General features: G+C 44.9%; 1 protein-coding gene and 1 non-coding gene across 4 annotated transcripts in view; both read right to left on the bottom strand.

Annotated features, from left to right (window-relative positions):
* Positions 1–19,611, bottom strand: part of AFTPH (aftiphilin) — a 94,035-nt gene that overhangs the window by 60,883 nt on the left and 13,541 nt on the right. The gene's annotated exons all lie outside the window — the stretch shown is intronic.
* Positions 9,370–9,534, bottom strand: LOC120938455. The gene has a single exon (XR_005749070.1). It is a non-coding gene; the product is annotated as a U1 spliceosomal RNA (small nuclear RNA).

The raw sequence follows: 19,611 nt of genomic DNA, 5'->3' as shown, positions 1-19,611 counted from the left end.
TTCTGCTCCTAGAAGCAAATAGTGTTATCCTATGTGTCCATCCACACTATTTTAGTCCAGAAGCATTTTTGAAGCTTCAGCTTCTAGTAGCAGAAAATTTTTAATATTTTTGGAAGAGGGAAAAAAAAACTGCTGCTAAAAGCTGGTATAAAAAAAACGATATAATGAATGTTTTACATCCAGGATTTTTTAGCTTATAGTGTGCATTGAACCTAAAATTTGTTTGAATAGTCATCAATTAATAATCATATGAAAAACAGGTAGGTCATTTATTGGTTTTGAAGACATTCACGTTTCAGAGCATTAGACCACTTACCGTATATACTCGAGTATAAGCCGACCCGAGTATAAGCTGAGGCCCTAAATTTTACCACAAAAAAACTGGGAAAACTTATTGACTCAAGTATAAGAATGGGTGAGAATGCAGCAGCTACTGTAAGCGTGAAAAGTGGGTCAACAATGCCCATTTGCACGCCTCACTGTGCCCATTTGCAACCTTACTGTGCCCATTGCAGCCATACTGTGCCTATTCTCACTGTGCCCATTGTAGCCTTACTGTGCCCATTCTCACTGTCCCTGTATTCTTGACAGGCTGCGGGCATCCATTTTTCAAAAGACGCGACTTCCTCCTGGTCTCATTCGTTCCGTGATAGTCAGTGTACATGTCGGGTCGCTGGTGTCCATTTTTCAAAAGTCGCGGCTTCCTCCTGGTCCGTGATAGGCGTTTGACACTGTGTTCGGCTACCGCCTATCACGGAGGTCCTCTCATCCTCAGTTTCCCAGCAGACACTGCGTTCAGTGTTCCGCCAATCACAGACCTTCTTTCCTCGGAAAAGAGAACGTCCATGATAGGCAGACCACTGAACACAATGTCTGCTGGGAAAGTCAGAGGATGAGAGAACCTCCGTGATAGGCGGTAGCAGAACACAGTGTCAAACGCCTATCACGGACAAGGGGGAAGCCGCGACTTTTGAAAAATGGACGCCCGCAACCCGAAAAAGGTACACAGACTCAAATATAAGCCGAGGGGGCTATTTTCAGCCCTAAAAAAAGGGCTGAAAATCTCGGCTTATACTTATACAGTATATACAGTAGATTAGTTTAGTATGATCACTTAGTATCTGTTGCAACATTGGAACTCTCCATACCTCAACCACTTCTAAATCTAGATAGAATGTGTGTATGTTGTGTCTATTTATCTGTACCAAGTGTAAAGCCCAGACAAAACGGATTAATACTATATAAATTCTTTTTCTCTATTTACAAGGAGGCATATTACGGCCTTTTTCTGTAAATGTACAAAGGAAATTTGAATCTGCAACCTTGCATTATTAGCACTAACAACTGCAGAGGAAAACACACCAAGTACTGTTGGAAGTATGACCTTGAAGAACAGGCAGTTCCACCGTTTGAAACCAGAAGGAAAGTAAAGCTGTGCTAAAAATTATCTCTGAAGTTATGAGTCCTGGAATCACCACAGGAACTGTATATAATAGAACATTGGCAAGCTTTGTGTTCAAGTCATGGAAAATTGGCAAATGCCTTAACTGCAAAATAATCAACCGAGATGTCACGATATGGGCAACACGATAACCAGCAAAACACAAACTGCAGCATGCATAGTGTTGGGGCAACAGAGGTACTATGCCCAGAATGCAAACTTCTTGTGTTCTAGGCATTTATCCCTGAGGGCATACTGACCTAAACCTTTCATACCTCTAGGTGCCCTGTCCAGCCACAGCAGTCGTCAGCCTCTCAGAGTTTGCCAACAGAAGGGATGGACACCTGTGCCCTCTGTCTCCAGCGAAATGCCAGAAACCCATGCACTGGGGTAAACATTCAGGGTACATGGGGTCTTGGGCCCCTTTTAGATGGAGCGGATCTGTCCAAGCGGAATCCGCCAGCTCCCTGCTGAGCAGGCGGATGACAGGTCCTGTCTGCTCCGCTATGCAGAGTGGACATGGACACAGTCCGCTCTTCTCTATGGGACAGCCGGATGGAAATGGACTGCATGTCCATCGCATATCGCCATACGTCTATTTTTATCGGATCGGATGTCTGCTGGGTGTCAGCGGAAATATGTCCACTGACATCCACCAGAGTCCAGTGCATCTTTGTTCACCAGTTCAGGTGCAAATTTTTCCCTGAATTCGCTACTGAACCCCACCCAAAAATCGCACTGCGGCCCCTCCGGACATGTGCGAACCGGTTTAGTTGAAAGCTAGTCACACATTCACATGTTATAAGAATTGGATGCGAATCCGGACATGTGTGAACCGGTTTAATTGAAAGCCAGTCACACATTCACATGTTATACGAGGCAAGTGTTTGCAATGATTTCTGGAATGATTGGGGAGCTATTAATATGTTTTAGGGACCATTTAATGTGCTTAGTTTTAGCTTGCAAAAAAAAATAAAAAATTATGCCAGGAACCTCGCTTTAAAAGAGAATACAGAATGACAACCAGGCAACACGCATTTGCAGAAGGAAAGGAGCAGCGGAAGGGTTCCATTTCCCTAAAGAAATATTTCCTTTCAAGGAAACATGCATTCCCCCTTCTGATCCTCAGTCTTTTTGAAATAAAACTATTCAACTTCCAATGCAGAAGCCCCTGCACTCCACCTGAGGATCGGGTATTTATAGAAATGGAAGTGCCGAGATGTCGACGTGCCATGAGAACCCTGCGGCCCCAATGTGCGTATAAAAATAAATACAACTGGGCCAAAACCAGTAAAGTTTCTCTTTAAAACAATATCTAAATAGAGTGCAATCACATGCCAGCTACTGTGTATATATAACTATACGAAACAGAAATCAATGCGCCTTCTGCTGCACCTAAATCCTTAAACAAAATATCCAGTGTTTTTGAGAAATGAGAATGAAGGTTATCCCAGAGCCATATACAGTAAATACATAGCGGAGGTGCCAGTGTATGTACATTAGGAATTGTAGACAAGAAAGCTGCATGGCAGATCGCAGCAATACCACCCTCTGTGTCGGGATAGGGCGACAGCAGGCTCTCCACATATCTACATGGTATAATACGTTTTGCTTCCAAATCCTAATAGTTTGCTTCAAACTAGCAGACACGCTATGGGGCTCACAGCGGCAAGAGCAATTGTAAAACTTAGCATGAGATGTAAGAGGAAGACTAATAAAAACGACCAAAAGTCCCTGTGGATTATTTTTGTGACCAGCTGTATTAAAGTGTTTCTAAACCCAGGACCCTGCATTCACTATATCTGGTCTCCCACAGAACATGGAAATGCAATTATTTTAGTAAATATAAACTGCTAAATGTCTTTTCTCATCAGCCGTATAGAGCAGTCTTGTGACTTCTATTGGTGTCTGGTTAAAGCTTGTAGTAGGAGCTTTCATACGGCACTGAACTGACCTATCAGGATACAGGACTGCTGACCTTCTGTCTGGACAGTGCCGATTGGCCCTTTGCTGATCACATACACCCTCCCAAGAAAAAGAAAAAACCTAGGTAAAACAATAACATTTAAAGGGGTAGATTCAGATAGAATTTACGCCGGCGTATCCATAGATACGCCGCGTAAAATCAAATCTGCGCCGGCGTATCAACTTTCTGTATTCAGAAAGCTAGATACACCGACATTTGCCTAAGATACGACTGGCATAAGTCTCTTACGCCGTCGTATCTTAGGGTGCATTCTGACGCTGGCCGCTAGGGGCGCTTCCGTTGTTGTTGGCGTTGAATATGCTAATTACCTACATACACCGATTCACAAACGTACGTACGCCCGTCGCAATGTATTTACGTAGTTTACGTTAAGCTTTTTCGGCGTAAGGTTGTTCCTGCTATTAGGAGGCACAGCCAATGTTAAGTATGGGCGTTGATCCCGCTTCGAAATTTGAATTTTTTACGTAGTTTGCGAATAGGGCTGGACGTAATTTACGTTCATGTCGAAACCAATACGTCGTTGCGCCGTTCTTGGAAGCAATGCACATTGGGATATGTACACGGCCGTCTTTAAAAAACATCAATCACGTCAGGTCATCATACATTTACATTAAACACGCCCCCTTCCATATTTGAATTACGCGCGCTTACGCCGGCCCCATTTACGCTACGCCGCCGCAACTTACGGAGCAAGTGCTTTGTGAATACTGCACTTGCTCATGTAAGTTACGGCGGCATAGCGTAAATACGATACGCTGCGCCGCCGTATCATTGCGCGCCCCTACCTGAATCTACCCCAAAGTGTGCAATGCCTTTAAAGTGGTTATAAACGCTTACACCACTTTTACCTGAAGGTAAGGCTTACCTGTAGGTACCTTGAATATCTTCTAAACTTGCACAGTTTAGGAGATATTCAGTATATGCCCAGCCACCGACGTCATCAGCGCATACGCACTGAAGAAATGGGCCGCTGGAGCCGTTTCTTCAGGAGTCGTGCCGTGACCGGTGGCTCCTGCACGCATCCAGCCAATCACAGGTCTGGGGTCACGAACCCAGTAGTAACGCCGGTGGGTGATATCTGCGCTGTACTTGGAGGTCCGATCCAGGGCATCATTCCAAGGTGAGTATCTCATAATGAGCTAGTATGCGATGTATACTAGCTCATTATGCCTTTGTCTTGCAGGGTTTGTTTTTCTGAGGTTTACGACCTATTTAAGTAACTGCCTAGAGATGAAGACATGGCACTGCACTGAAAAGCATCTTCTTGGATCCAGACTGTAGCACCCACATGACTTTCACAGCTACAAAAAAAATAAAAAGCTTAGGCTGAACGAAAGGACACATAGCAACCGATACTGCCAGCTAATGAAGAGTTGCGGGAATGTTGCTGAAGACATTACAAAACACCATCAACCACAAAGACACACTTACCATGTCTATTGTAGACTGTGCCTACAGAATGCCCCTCATTCAAACATTCCCCATTCCCTGTACTCTATACACAGTCTCCCTCTGTCCCCCCCATATGTCTTGCTTCCAATCTGGCATCTTGAATTGTTCTGTATAGTGTTGTGATCCCGAAATATATTTATAATAAAATAATCTTATCATTTCGGGTTCCTGTGTCTTATTTACACAAAGATTGTATTAGCCAACGTGAAAGTAAAATTAAAGGTCTAATGATACATTAATGAGTCATTCAAACCAGTGGGCCTCAAATATGAACTCAAAAGACTGAAAAACAAACCAGACAGAACAGATTGACTGCTTAACCGCATCCCACCTTGCCTATTGTAATGTGACATATGAGCGCCTACTGTGTGCTCTGGCAGCCACGCTGCGGCTCAATCTGTCAACCGATGTGTCTAATGACAGATTAGTGTACCGGACCCAGTATCATGTGATCGCTGTGACCAATCACAGCCATCACATGACAGTTGTTGTACACAATGAATGGCTTTCATTCATAGCCATTCATTAGGTACTATTGTGTTGATCTCTGATTGGTCACAGTGATCAAATGGTACAGATAACCAATCACAGCACACTGTACCATGTGATAGCTGTGGCCAATCACAGCTGCCCAAATAGTACATAATGGCCAAAAATGGATCCTATTCATAAAACAGATTGCTTAGAACAGTGATTATTGGCAATCATAGTGTTAAAAAAAATAAACATGATCACCTCCCAAGAGTAGTACAGTGTCAATATGGTAACACTACTGTATGCAAAAAAAAAAAAAAAAAAAACAGTTAAACAAATACTTTTTTTTTACCACATACTGTTACCAGTTAGTATCCCTGATCACATATGTTGATGCTGTACTGCTTTAGGGTCTGTATGGTAAAAAAAAGTCAGCATACCTTAGTCTATTGCCGCCTGACCTCACCGTGCCCATTGCAGAATCCGATCTGTGTACCCGAGTCCGTGACATATTCAGACGGCGGACGTGCAGTTTTAAAAACTTGCACTCCTCCTTGTGCTGTTCCCTGATAGGCGGAACACTCGGTTTCCCAGCAAACACTGTGTTCAGTGTTCCGCCTATCACGATCGCCTTCTCGTTCGCGAGAATAGCACAAGGAGGAGCGCAAGTTTTAAAAACTGCACGGCCGCCGTCTGAATGTGTCACGGACTTGGGTACACAGATCGGATTCTGCAATGGGCACGGTGAGGTCAGGCTGCAAAGGTAACGGATCCTGCCATGGTCGAGTTGAAGAGCTGCAAATGGGCACAGTGAGGTCAGGCTGCAAATGGGCACAGTGAGGTCAGGCTGCAAATGGGCATTGTTGACCCTCTTTTCTGCTTACAGTAGCTGCTGCATTCTCACCCTCGACTTATACTCGAGCCAATACATTTTCCCAGTTTTTTGTGGTAAAATTAGGTGCCCCGTCTTATACTCGAGTAAATATATATATATATATATATATATATATATATATATATATATATATATATATATATATATATATATATATATATATATATATATATAAAAAAAATAGTGGAACATTTTTTTTCAATTTCTTTTAAAAAAAAAACTGACAAAAAAATTACAACTTCAAAAAACTCGCCATGCCTCTTTTTAAGTACTTTGGACTGTCTACGCAGACATGTTGGAACAGGAAGGGGGCCATCCCCCAAACTGTTGCTACAAAGTTCGGAGCATGACATTTTCCAAAAATGTCTTGGTATGACGAAGCCTTAAAGGGGTTGTAAAGGTAAAAAAAAAAATCCCTAAATAGCTTCCTTTAGCTTGGTGCAGTCCTCCTTCACTTACCTCATCCTTCCATTTTGCTTTGAAATGTCCTTATTTCTTCTGAGAAATCTTCACTTCCTGTTCTTCTGTCTGTAACTCCACACAGTAATGCAAGGCTTTCTCCCTTGTGTGAAGAAAGCCTCATGAGGGGGGAGGGGGCGAGCAGGAGTGTCAGGATGCACTAACACACAGCTCCTTTCTCTATCTGCAAAGTAGAGAGTGTCCCGACTTGCCTCCTCGCCCCTCCCCCCTCAAGTGGCTTTCTCCAAACCAGGGAGAAAGCCTTGCATTACTTTGTGTAGTTACAGACAGAAGAACAGGTAGTGAGGATTTCTCAGAAGAAATAAGGACATTTAAAATCAAAATCGGAGGATGAGGTAAGTGAAGGAGGACTGCACTAAGGTAAAGGAAGCTATTTAGGGAAAACATTTTTTACCTTTACAACCCCTTTAAGATTTCCCTTCACTGGAACTAGGGTTCCAAGCAAAAAAACAACCCCCCACCATAATCCCCCCTCCACCAAATGATTTGGACCAGTGCACAAAGCAAGGTCCATAAAGACATGGATGAGTAAGTTTGGGGGGGAGGAACTTGACTGGCCTGCACAGAGTCTGGACCTCAACCCGATAGAACACCTTTGGGGTGAATTGGTGCGGAGACTTCAAGCCAGGCCTTCTCTCCAACATCAGTGCCCGACCTCACAAATGGGCTTCTGGAAGAATGGTCAAACATTCCCATAGACACACTCCTAAACCTTGTGGACAGCCTTTCCGAGAAGAGTTGAAGCTGTTATAGCTGCAAAGGGTGGGCCAGCTCAATATTGAACTCCATACGAACTAAGACTGGGATGCCATTAAAGTTTGTGGACCGGATTCAGAAAGAGATACGACGGCGTATAGTTACCCCTGCTATATGAGGGGTAGCTAATGTTAAGTATGCCCGTCGTTCCCGCGACGAGTTTTGACTCGTCGCACACTGGGATATTTTACGAACGGCGCATGCGCCGTTCAAACAAAACGTAAAAAACGTGGGGTCAAGACACATTTGAATAAAACACGCCCCCTACATCCCTATTTGAATTACGCGGCCTTACGCCGCAACACATACGTTACACCGCCGTAACTAAGGCGCAGATTCTTTCTGAATAAAGAACTTGCGCCCAAAGTTAGAGCGGCGTAACGTATCGGAGATACGTTACGCCGGCCGGACAGATACGCCATTGTATCTGAATCCGGCCCCATGTGTATGTAAAGGCAGGTGTCCCAATAATTTTGACAATATAGTGTAGGTGTAAATGTTACCTCAGAGAACCAAGCAGCCAATGGAAGACTAGTGGAAGGGGCAATTAAACGCCAATGACTAGTACTGGATAAAGCCAATAACTTTTTGATAGGGTTAGGGTCAACAATGTTTCTTGCAATAAGGCTGTTAAATACCATCAACAGTACACAAGCTAGTGCATATTATGGGATGTCTAATGAGAACACAGAAAGAAAACTAGCAGTTTCCATCACATGAAATGAATCTTCTGGGTGTAGTGTTACCATGAAGATATACAACACCCAATGCATTTTTTATAAGCCTTACAACTCCTGACAACCCAAACTAATTTTGGCCGCAAGATATTTTCCTGAAACTCAACCGATTTATTACAGTGAGAACAATGCTAATGGGCAAACCGCAGTATGCCACAATAACAAATCAAAATGATTACAAACTAACTGCTCATCAATTTACAGCAGTCAGAGAGAAAGGTAAAATGACCGCTGACAGGTTGCTATGGGTTACTGACCTTTGTTCTTTGGAATGATCAGCACAAGAAGCCATAAAAGCTCGCTCTGCATAATGCAGATTTTTATTTTTAGCCTGCGGTGGGCTCAGATATTAAAAAAGTAAAAAAGGTAAAAGCAGCTCCACCAAAGGTTTTTATTTTTTTTGTTTGGGCCCTTTACACGGGCACTCCGATCAGGTCCAGACCCTCCATTCGCCTCTATGGAGCGGCGGATGTCATACACCGATATCCGGTCCAATCCTGTCCGTGAAAGCCAGACGGATTTTCCCTCCGTCTGCAGGATGGGATCAAATGAAAAAGGACAGGCAATCTATTTTCATCCATAGGAGGAAAGCCGCACTTTGACAGGTCCATCTCTGCACAGTGAGTGGAGAAGGACCTGTCATCCGCCTGCTCAGCAGGGATCAGCGGCGCCATATAAAAAACAGACAAGCATGTGTGGAAAGACCCTTACAGTAAAGCTCCATTCACACCTAGGCATACTGAATTGCGGGCAGAATCACCACAATTTTGCTTGCGATTCAGAATCGTGGAAAAACGTGGGACGCTTTTGCAATGCCATGATTTCTCAATAGCAACTCAAATGCGGTGCAATTCAACCGCAATTGTTGCGCGACAAATTGCACAAACAAAATCACATACACTTCACTTAGGCTTCATGTACACTAGATCTCCTAAACTTGGAGTTTAGGAGCTTTTGGCGCTTTTTTTGCCAATGCTCCTAAACCGCCCTTTCCTGAATGCAGAATAATCGCGTTTAGGATAGGAACGTTTTGACTGCCGCCACAAAAATCACACCATGATTTTGCAGCATTTTACGTTTTCCCGCGGCAGGTGGTCATACTAGGCCAGTGATGGCGAACTTTGGCACCCCAGATGTTTTTTTCCTTCAGGGGAAAGCGCGAACGCAGTCCCCCACTACCACAAATTATGCAGTCTAGTTTTCCTGCATTTGGGGAAATCGCAGGGGTCAGCACAGCCGGAGTGCAATGGCCGAGCCTCGCCCTGGGAGAACCACCTTCATGATTATGGTGTCTCCCCTGCCAGGGAAGTATGGCACCCCAGATGTTTTTGAACTACAATTCCCATGATGCTCATGCCCTCTGCAGTGTAGGTAAGCATCATGGGAAATGTAGTTCCAAAACATGTGGGGTGCCAAGGTTCGCCATCACTATACTAGGCTATGTGTACATAAGCCCTAAACTCCCACACAGGAGAATCTTTTTAACTTTAGAGCTGCTGAACGAGTCATGTGACCCAGACTGAGATGTTAAAGCGGTTTTATCCCCTTACCACAAAAAAAACCTGTAAGGCAAAAGGCAAATTGAGCTAGTATGCTCCACATACTAGCTCATTATGAAATACTTACCTTAGAACGAAGTACCTGCACCGCTGAGGGAGCGGACATGTTGCCTCTGCATTTCTTCCCGGTTCACGGCTTCGGCGCTGCAAGTGGCCGGAGCCGCACAGGAGTCCTCCGTTCTGGCAAAGGAGCTCTGATTTTCCTGCAGCATCCGCCGGACCTTCAAAAGCGCATGTGCCGCTGATGTCAGTGGCTGCATGCAAGGTGAATATCTCCTAAACCGTACAAGTTTAGGAGATATTCATTTTACCTACAGGTAAACCTTATTATAGGCTGATCTGTAGGTAAAATGCATTTCTTTTTTCCGATGGTTGTACACAGCGCTTTTCTTTCTTTTTATAGGAAGCTTAGCGCTCAGCTTTAAGAACTATTCTATTTGCACATATGTGGTATATTACAGAAAGAAAAAGGGCAATGCCTGGGCAGAACACCAGATCGGTCCCTTTCTTTTCTGTAGTATAATCTTGGCTTAAAGTACAAATCAATAGTGTGATGTCTTTCTGAAAAGATGGCCAAGTCTCTCACTCTTCAAGAATGAATCCCTGACACAATACCAAGACAAGTTCTGGATCTAATCTCACAATGTCTAATGGTGGCCATAATTGCTTGAATTTTTAAAACAGGCAGCAAATGGCAGACGTATCACTGATATATTAATGTCTAAATTTTCACCAAAATTATGACAAAATATTACAAAAAACTCACTTACTAAATACCTTGTACAGTCTACATTCCAAAAATAGGTTATTTGGGGGATATTCGTACTGTCCTGACATTCTTGGGCCTCAAGAAATAAGATACAGCCAGGCCCGGACTGGCCATAGGGCAGACTGGGCGTTTGCCCGATGGGTCGGGGGGCTTCTGGGCCGCATGTCTGGCTGTGACATGCAGGGCCGGCTGCTGCGGGTTCTGACATGCCGAGCCGACCGCTGATGTTCTGCGCTTCATGCAGTGCCGGCCGCTGGTGGGAGGAGCAGAGGCATTCTCCGCCTACTAAGTCCATGATCCATGGCAACCTAGGCCGCCGCTTCATGCATGCGCCCCGCAGCCGACGGGGAAGAGGTCGCTATGGGGAGGCAAGCCGTTCGCCACTAAACACAAGCGGCCGCGCTGTGACAAGGGGGAGGCTAGCTGCGGGATGTCAACATATCTCCCCCGCTCGCCCCCCTTTTCCTCTCAGCAGAGTGCCAACTTTCTACAGTCCCCATTGGCCTCAATGAGGGCCAATCAGAAGAGGCTAGCGGTGCCTCATGGGTCATGTAGTACTGGAGGATTGTAAGCCCCATTGTTGTCCACAGGCAGCAGACTTCAGCCCCCAGCATTCACTCTGCTGGGGGAAAGAGTGAGAGCCTGGAACCCAGGAAGAAGCTGAGTGACTACTGAAGGAAAAAAAAAAAAAAGAGAGAGGACTGTGCTGGGGGAAGCCAGAGAGAGAGCCACGCTATAGCCACACCAGCAGAGAGGGAGAGAGAGCGCCACCACCACGCTATACCCGCACCACCAGAAAGAGAGCCACGCTGTACCTGGACCACCAGAAAGAGAGCCACGCTGTACCTGCACCCGTAGGGAGAGAGAGCAGGTCAGTGTCACTGGGAAGTGTGGGCACAATAGGAGACAGAGAGTACTAGCATTGTATGGCCACAATAGGATTGGGACATCGTAATATAAAGGGGTCTGCACTGTAATCATTGCAGTGCCCCTTTACAGTGCAGTCCCCTTTATATCACAGTGTCCCTGCACATTACAGGTGGAGGACCGACACCAGCCACCCCCACGAATGTCTACCGACGACCCCCCCAGTTCCTCTGGAAAAGTTGGCTGCTCAGTCTAAAATGCCCAGGCCTATTTTTTGTCCCAGTCCGGGCCTGGATACAGCACATCAGGATTGATCAATATTCAGATATATACCATAGTTTGTGGACTCTAACTTTCCTACAGACTAAATAATATACACCGATTTTGGTTATTTTTAACAAAGAAATGTAGCAGAATACATGTTGGTCCAAATTCATTAAAGGGGTTGTAAAGGTAAAAGTTTTTTTACCTTAATGCATCCTATGCATTAAGGTAAAAAAACATCTGACAGCACCGCCCCCCCCCCCCCCCCAGCCCCCGTTTTACTTACCTCACCGTTCGAAAGTCCCGGGCGCGTGCTTGTCATCTTGCTCGGTTCCCAGCCTGGCCGTTGATTGGCTAGGCTGGGCGGATTGATAGCAGCGCAGCCATTGGCTGGCGCTGCTGTCAATCACAGCGGATGACGCGGCGCGCCGGGGGTGGGGCCGGTGCTGTATCACGGGAGCGCGCTCGCAAAAGCTTTCCACCATGCGAGGGAGCTCGCATGAACGTGGAAAGCTTTTGCGAGGAGGAGCCGAGACAGCCGCCGAGGGACCCCAGAAGACACAGATCGGGGTCACTCTGTGCAAAACGACCTGCACAGTGGAGGTAAGTATAACATGTATGTTATTTTTTTTTTTTTTAAATTGTACCTTTAGTGTTCCTTTAAGAAAGATTATTTATTTGCAAAATTCTATAACAGAAACAAAAGAAAAACACTCCCCCCCCCCAACACATTGTCTTTTTACCTTTATTTAGAAAAAAATCACAGGGGTGATTAAATAACAAAATCCCTTTTTTTTTTTGTAAAGAAAAATGTAAAAAAATATACGGGTACAGTGTTGCATGATCGCGCAGTTTTAAAATGTGACAGCGCTGAAAGTTGAAAATTGGTCTGGGCAGGGAGGGGGTAAAGGTGGCAAGTATTGAGGGGGCTATAATGAACCATCACCATATTTTTATTCCTTTACTGTCCAGTCTGCAGCCTAATTTATCACCATGCAATACTACCGATGTAGTAGAGGTCTGGGACCTGGTTATGTTGACTGGCTGGAGTGCCTAGATCACAAGGCTGTCGATCAGAATTACAGAACAGTCTGTATTCCAGTTTATTCGGCAGTCTACCTGGATCATGTGAGTTTTGTAAGGCTAGAGTTTGAACACCAAATTCCCTTTTGTGAATCTAAAATGTACAATCAAGTCAACATTCTCTGTAAACACACAATTTTCTCTCGTTTTCTGACACATTCCACAGACTAAGATGAAACAATTATTATTGTAACACCCACATAGTGTTTCATTTGTCTGCCCTTGAAACACCAACATCCAAACCATTACTCACTATTAAAGGGATATTAAACCACAATTCCCAAGCACTTCCAGCAGATAATTTAATCACTCGCTGAACTGAGTACACAGCTCTTTTATCTTTAAGGCCACATTCACAATTGCGCCATTTGTCATACAACTTTGGCCATCAGTCGCATGACGAGTTGCACCGTATTCTTTTCAATGGCACCTGCTTAAATTGGTGCAACTTAACCACTTAAGACCCGGACCTTTATGCAGGTAAAGGACCTGGCCAGTTTTTGCGATTCTGCACTGCGTCGCTTTAACCGACATTTGCGCGGTCGTGCGATGTGGCTCCCAAACAAAATTGGCGTCCTTTTTTTCCCCACAAATGGAGCTTTCTTTTGGTGGTATTTGATCACCTCTGCGGTTTTTATTTTTTGCGCTATAAACAAAAATAGAGCGACAATTTTGAAAAAAAAACAATATTTTTTGCTGTAATAAATATCCCCAAAAAATATATAAAAAAAACATGTTTTTCCTTAGTTTAGGCCAATACGTATTCTTCTACCTATTTTTGGTAAAAAAAAAAAAAAAAATCGCAATAAGCGTTTATCGATTGGTTTGCGCAAAATTTATAGCGTTTACAAAATAGGAGATAGTTTTATTGCATTTCTATTAATAATTTTTTTTTTTTTTGTACTACTAATGGCAGCGATCAGCAGCGATTTTTTTCGTGACCGCGACATTATGGCGGACACATCGGACAATTTTGACACATTTTTGAGACCATTGTCATTGTCACAGCAAAAAGTGCTATAAAAATGGATTGTTTACTGTGAAAATGACAATTGCAGTTTGGGAGTTAACCACTAGGGGGCGCTGAAGGGGTTAAGTGTGCCCTCATATGTGTTTCTAACTGTATGGGGGCGAGGCTGGTCGTGTGACGTCATGGATCGTGTTTCTCTATAACAGGAAACACACGATCAATGACACTGCCACAACAAAGAACGGGGAAGGTGTGTTCAGCTCCGTTCTTCAGCTCCGGAGGACCGAACGCAGGACATCGGTGGTGATCGGGTCCGCGGGTCCCGCAGCCGCGGAGCTTCGGACCGGGTCGCGTGCACACGCCGGCGGCGCGTGCAACGCCACGGCTGGGCTTAAAGGGCCACGTACAGGTACGTGGATGTGCCCAGCCGTGCCATTCTGCCGACGTATGTCGGCGTGAAGGGGTCCTAAAGTGGTTAACTGCTTTAAAACCGGGCACCTTTACCCCCTTCCTGCTCATGTCAGCTTTCAGCGCTGTCACAATGAATGACAATTGCCCAGTCATTTAATGGCTACTTGGTATTTATTTTTTTGCAAAAAATAAATAAAATAAAACATTTTGAAAAATACCGTAATTGAAAAAAAGTTTTAATTCATTTGTCAGAAAAATTTGTAAATAAGTAATTTTTTTCCTTCACTGATGTAAGCTGATGAGGCTGCACTGAGAAGGCGGCACCTGAGGAGGCTGCACCGAGGAGGCACCAATATGCCGCACTGATTAGCACTGGTAGGGGGTGGCACTGATAGGTGGCACTGCCCTGCATCACTAATGGGCACAAATCGGCAGCACTTCTGGGTACTGTTGGGGCTGTGCTGATAATCAGCGCACTGTTCAAGGAAATGCCGCTGATCGGCTCTCCTCCTCACATTCTGTGAGTGTGAGGCAAGGAGAGCAGATTACCGGCACTTCCCTGTGTGACCGGCTGTGATTGGACACAGCTGATCACATGGGTAAAGTTGAAGAAGTTGTGCCATGTCCGTGACCGCCACGTGGTGCACCCCCGCAGGCATGGTGAGACTGGGGCGACGTCATAAGAGGTCATCCCAGAATGAGAGAGGATCCAACCGTCGTCGTTTGTCTATACAGCGGGCAGGAAGTAGTTAAAGTCGCAGCGAGTTTGAAAAGGTGCCTGCACTACTTTGCTGCAACTTGGATCCACTGAGAGGAACGTTGGATTAAAATTGCACAACTAATGTGAATGAAGCCTTAATCCTTGTTTATGTTCCGGTGGGTACACACACCGAGGGTTTTTGTTGAACCAGCGCATTGAATGGAACGGTCATTGGTACAGTTTTGGTCTGTGTGTAGAGAAGTGTGGGAATGTAAAATAATAAACACACATACTTACCTACCTGCTGCAGCTGCCCACTGTCACTTCTAAGCCCAAGAACCGAGTGGTCATGTGACCACTGATCGCTCAGTTCTCATTGTCACTCATCTCTCTTTACTCATTGGAGTGCCGGCCTGTGCAGGGGCGGGAGCGTCTGGCTCAGGCTCTCAGCGGTGTGCTGTGAGGCTAAGTCAGCTGCCAGTCAGTAATTTCGGCAGATTCCGACTTTATTGTTGGGATCCTTTGAATCTGGAGCGACTCTGTGACATCAGCCAACAGCTGACTTTAGCGAATTCACTCCGGTTACCCACAGGAGAAATATGGCCAAGAAAGCTTGGGCCATAGTTCTCTTTTAGGGTGGTGTCATGACTGCTGCCCCAGGTTTCCTATTTCAGGGGGGCTCCTTTCTGTTGTAGCATCCTATAGAGTAAGCCTTGCATACAGGTAATAGAGTCGTGTCTCCCTACACTGTGTGCATCAATAGAAACATATAGCCCACATCCTAGGTTGGCAAGGAACTCCCCTGCTCCTCCCTGTTCAGGGAAGTAGCACTGAAAGAGCAGCATTGAAAGTTGTAAACTGAAAGAAGTGGCAGAAGATTAACAAATTGTTTTACTGGGGAAAGCTGAGGGTTTATTACCACTTTAATGTGCGATTTTACAGTGCATCCGGAACGTATCCACAGCGCTTCATTATTTCCACATATTGTTAAGTTACATTCTATACATTAAGCCTTCTGTGTGCAGCAGCCCTCCTCGGTCCCCCTAATACTTACCAGAGCCCCATCTCTGTCCGCGAGTGTCTCAGCCGTCAGAGATTCACAGCAGCGGCGCCATTGTTAGTTAGCCAACAAGGAGAAAGAAGGGGTGGGGCCAAACCGCAGCTCTTTGTCTGAATGGACACAAGGAGCTGCAGCTCAGCTCGGGTACCCCCATAGCAAGCTGCTTGTTGTGGGGGGCACTCAACAGGAGGGAGGGGCCAGGAGAATCAAAGAGAAGAGAAGGGGAGGATCCGGGCTGCTGTGTGCAAATCCACTGCAACAGAGCAGGTAAGTATAAAATGTTTGTTATTTTTAGAGCCCTTTCACACTGGAAACGCCTATAGCGGAGCGTTAAAATAGCAGTAAAACACCGCTATTTTACAGCGTTTTTACCGCGATTTTTTCAGCGTTTTCAATTCATTTCAATGGAGCGCTCAAAAGCTGCTCCAGAGATGCTGCTTGCAGGACTTTTCTCAACGCTCCTCCAGCGCAGCGCAACGCCTCAGCGTGAAAGGGTCCATTGAGATGCATGGGGAGAATTTTAATAGCGCTATTTTTACCGCGAAAACGCACCAGTGTGAAAGGGCTCTTATAGAAAAAAAAACACAAGACTTTACATTCAAGTTAATAAAAATGTTATACTCTCCTGTTTAACCACTTCTCGCCCGACCTATAGCAGAATGACGGCCGGGCAGTGGTTCGGTTATCCTAACTGGACGTCATATGGCGTCTTTCAGTATACCAAGCCAGCGTGCGCCAGTGGGGGCACGCAGCACGGCGATTGGTGGTGCGGTGTGTCAGTCTGACACACAGCGGCACAGATCTAGGTAAAGTTTACCAGGAGATCGGCTGTGTCCTATCACAGCCAATCGCTGTGTAAACAGGAAAAGCCATGCATAGGCTTTTCCTCTATCGTGTCTGACAGACATTCCCCAATGGCCCCCCCAGGGTGCCACCAAGACCACTAGGGATGCCCACCATGGATGACCACCCGATATGCCACCCATGACCACCAGGGATGCCACTCAGTGTCCATAAATGATGCCAATCAGTACCCATAAATGATGCCAATCAGTAATGCCTGCCAGTGCCTCCTAATCAGTGATGCCCATCAGTGCCGCCTATCAGTGCCACCCATAAGTACTCATCAGTGCAGCCTTTCAGTGCCACCTATGAGTGCCCATCATTTGCCACCTATCAATGCCCATCAGTGCCACATATCAGTGTCATCTGTGGGAACAAAATTATAAAAAAATTGTTTGGGTACAGTGTTGTATGAATGTGCAATTGTCATTTAAAAAGCGACAGCACTGAAAGCTTAAAATTGGCAAGGGCAGGAAGGGGGGGGGGGGGTGCCCAGTATTGAAGTGGTTAAAAACTGATGATATACCTAGGATGGCAGCATAAACAGTCTTGCAATCCAGAGGTCACTTGGCACCCAAATAATAACATCAAATGTGTGAAGTAATTGCTGCTAATCAGTGCTTTGAACGTTATTTTAAGAACATTTATTTTTTCCTTCAGTTCAGCCAGCATCTATTAAAAACTGAAATATTAATCGTTTGAAGAAAGCACAGGGAGCCATATCCCCAGGTACTGAAGAACATTACATTCCAGCTTACCCAAGCAATAATGGAAGAACAAGCTGGACCTTGTTGTCTTTCAATAACTTGACGTTTGCAAATTAAACCACAACCAGAATGCATATTATATAAATTACAGGAAATTACAGCTGTGGCCAAAAATATTGGCACCCCTGCATTTCTGTCAATGCACCACTTTGCCCAGAAAATTGTTGCAATTACAAACGTTTAGGCAGTCGCATGTTTATTTTTTATTTTGTTTGTATTGGTATGACACAAAAAAGTGGAGAGACAAAAAGCCAAATCTGACACATTTTACACAATACGTTATCTAAAAACTAGATAAAATGATTGGTACGTTCTCAAAAATGTAAGAAAAATTGCATTCCAAGTTTGTGATGCTCCTGTAATTTGTAATTAAACTCACCTGTATCAATTAACAGGTGCTGACAATATAGAAATCACACCGGCAAAAATTGACTCAACCTTTCTGTTGTGCGTCTCTGTGTGCAACACGGTGTATGGAGACGAGAAAGAGCAGCAAAGAATTGTCTGAGGATTTGAGAACAAAAATTGTTGAAAATCATGGACAATCTCAAGGTTACAAGTCCACCTCCAGAGATTTTAATGTTCATGGGTCCACTGTAGAGCTGTACGATTAATTGCGAAAAGATCGCGATCTCGATTCACACAAACCCCTCCCCCTGCGATCTCCAGGCTGGATGACCCACGATTTTTGGGTGTGGCCATAGGAAAGTCCCCGGCTTGGGCCTAGCTCCGACCATCTTTGTACACCTGGTGGCGGCTGTCTCGTCAGGAAGTGATGTTTTATCGCCGCCATCTTGCTCCACCCCACACTCCTGCACAGTAATGTTAGTGAGAAGGGGGCAAGCGGACATCTTGTTACACCCAACGGAGCTTTAGCTGTCACAGTTATTTCCAACACAAAACGGAGCTTATGTGCTTAAATATAGTGGGGCAGATCCACAAAAGGATTACGCGGCAATTTTTAAATTACGCCGGCGTATCAATAGATACGCCGGCGTAATTTTAAAATTGCCGCGTCGTATCTTTGTTTTGTATCTACAAAACAAGATACGACGGCATCTCGGAGGGATCCGACAGGCGTACGTCTTAGTACGCCGTCCGATCAGCAGTTGGGAAAACAAACCTTTCCAATCTGAGAGACCTGGAGCAGTTGGCAAAAGAGTGGTTCAAAATTCCATTAGAGAAATGCAAGAAACTCATTGGATGGTTGCAGGAAGTGATTGATTACAGTTCTTTTTTCTAAGGGGTGTACTACTAAATATTACATTAAGGGCGCCAATAATTTTTTCCGTGAAATGTGTCAGCTTTGGCTTTTAGTTTCTGCACTTTTTTGTGTCATACAAATACAAACAAAAGAAATAAACACGAGAATGCCTAAACATTTCTAGGTGAAGTGGTGCATTATCCAACAGAAATGCAGGGGTGCCAATACTTTTAGCCATGACTGTATATATGTGTATGTATAAGAATTCAGCATGTCGGCATTTATACGCAATGCACCGCAAACCACCTCAGCACAGTGCTGTGGTGTGAACAGGAGATGCTTTGATCTATACCAGGGGTCTCCAAACTGTGGCCCTTTGTTATGTCTTTATCCGGCCCCTGGGACACTATTCCTCCCACTCATATGAGGCCCTATTCGTCCTGCTGACACCAACAATGGGGCACTATATCTTCCAATGATGGTATACTATACCTCCTACTAATAGGGGGAATACTCCTCCTATTGACCACCAACCCTGAGGCCATATTTATTCTCACTGATGCTGGGCCCGTGACATTTTCGGGCCACAATCCGGGCCCTCCTAAAGTCTAAAAGGACAAGAAAGTGGCCCTTTGTTTGAAAAGTTTGGAGACCCCTGATCTATACAGATAAACTTAGTGCAACAAAAATAGTGTGAACTGCCAGAGCGAGGAATAGGGCAAGGCTGGCCATACAGTTTCTTTTTTCCATTCAGCCAGTAGACTAATAATAATAAAAAAAAAGACTTTATCCACACAATCAAGGTTAATGGAGGAATCCCTCCCACCAGGACATTGTATTACCTGCTGCTTTGGGGGTCCACTGTAATGCCTGGTACACACTACTCGTTTTT

The sequence above is a fragment of the Rana temporaria genome, chromosome 4 (genome assembly GCF_905171775.1).
Source record: "Rana temporaria chromosome 4, aRanTem1.1, whole genome shotgun sequence".
Lineage (NCBI taxonomy): Eukaryota > Metazoa > Chordata > Amphibia > Anura > Ranidae > Rana > Rana temporaria.
Note: the sequence above shows the minus strand (reverse complement) of the source record. Positions and strands in the feature narration are given on the sequence as shown.